The sequence below is a fragment of the Mus caroli genome, unplaced genomic scaffold, assembly GCF_978045245.1.
Source record: "Mus caroli unplaced genomic scaffold, Mus_caroli_1 scaffold_13, whole genome shotgun sequence".
Classification (NCBI taxonomy): domain Eukaryota; kingdom Metazoa; phylum Chordata; class Mammalia; order Rodentia; family Muridae; genus Mus; species Mus caroli.
Window position 1 is genome coordinate 49401780 of NW_028227268.1, and position 1884 is coordinate 49403663.

General features: G+C 38.1%; 1 pseudogene; it reads left to right on the forward strand.

Moving 5' to 3' along the window:
- Nucleotides 1–261: 261 nt before the first annotated feature.
- LOC110288288 (olfactory receptor-like protein I9) lies at nucleotides 262–1206 on the forward strand (annotated as a pseudogene).
- Nucleotides 1207–1884: the final 678 nt, after the last annotated feature.

The following is a 1884-nucleotide window of genomic DNA, read 5'->3' on the forward strand; positions in this document are numbered from 1 at the left end:
CAGTTACATGCCAAGACTAAATAGAAGAAATGCTTAAAAAATAACTGTCTAGTGAACTATGCTAAAGAGAATTTAATAAGTTCTTAATGGTTATTGATAAAGACATGTTGATCTGAACAACAAACTAATTGTGATGATATTTTTGTAAAGCATGTAAATTTGTTACATCTTCTCAATGTTTGATGAATTTGAAATGCATTAACCTTCATTGGGAATGTTAACTGCTAATATTTTTTTCTGAAAAGGCATTTGTGTAAACAAATGACAAGAAGAAACCAAACTGTCATCTCCCAGTTCCTTCTCCTGGGTCTGCCTATTCCCCCAGAGCACCAGCAACTATACTATGCCCTGCTCCTGTCCATGTATCTCACCACTGTCCTGGGGAACCTCATCATCATCATCCTCGTTCTTCTGGACTCCCATCTCCACACACCCATGTACTTGTTTCTCAGTAATTTATCTTTTGCTGACCTCTGCTTTTCCTCTGTCACAATGCCCAAGTTGTTGCAGAACATGCAAAGCAAAGTTCCATCTATTCCTTAGGCAGGTTGCCTGGCACAAATATACTTCTTTCTATATTTTGGACACTTTGGAAATTTCCTCCTTGTTGCCATGGCCTATGACCGCTATGTGGCCATCTGCTTCCCCCATCATTACATGAGCATCATAAGCCCCAGGCTCTGTGTGAGTCTGGTGCTGCTGTCCTGGGTGCTGACCACCTTCCATGCCATGCTACACACCCTGCTCATGGCCAGATTGTCATTCTGTGAAGACAATGTGATCCCCCACTACTTTTGTGATATGTCTACTCTGCTGAAAGTGGATTGTACTGACACCCATGATAATGAACTAGCAATATTTATATTAGGGGGTCCTATACTTGTACTCCCTTTCCTTCTCATCATTGTATCTTATGCAAGAATTGTTTCCTCCATCTTCAAGGTCCCTTCTTTTCAAGACATCTGTAAAGCCTTTTCTACCTGTGGGTCTCACCTGTCTGTGGTGTCACTGTTCTATGGGACAGTCATTGGTCTCTACTTATGTCCTTCAGCTAATAACACTTATGTGAAGGAGACCATCATGTCTTTAATGTACACAATGGTGACTCCCATGCTGAACCCCTTCATCTAAAGCCTGAGGAATAGAGACATAAAAGATGCACTAGAAAAGATAATGTGCAAAAGACAAATTCCCTCCTTCCTATGAGGGTAATACTTCAGATTTTCATATAATTTCTTCTAGAAAATATTAATATTGTGATGTTGCTACAAAATTTTCCTCACCATGGATGCCTCTGTTTAAAGGTCCCACAATATAACATTTTACAACAGTAGTTAGAAGTTTATGTGAGGAGTTGAATTCTGGAAGGACCTGAATTTGGAGGACCTGAATATGTACACTTTGTCTTGTCCAGGTGATCCTGGAAACAGTAGGGTAGAATTAAAGTCATATCTCTAATCACCATGGTTCTATATCTTAATTTACTCCATTTTATCATTTTGTACAGATGCCAGCTTTGACTGTACTCTATAATCTCAGATCTGTACTCTATAAGCTCAGATCAATACTTAATAATATCCAAGTATCTCAACTTTAGACCTTTTTCCATCTTATACATGTTATTTCTACAATTTGTCATTAAATAATTGCATCACTTAATCCCTAGACTGTATGTTTATTGTGTTGTCTCAAGTATTTTTCTAGCAGAGATGTTTGTTGACTGTTCCCACTAATGTCTAGATGTTTATAAAATTCTCAAAAGTAAATATCTTTAAGAGGATGAAAAAGATAGGGAGAGAGTATTCATCAAGCCCTCCATGTTTTTAATAACTATTAACTGTTCATAGACTATGGGAGTGGCTAGCTACCGTCTCTCATTAGTAG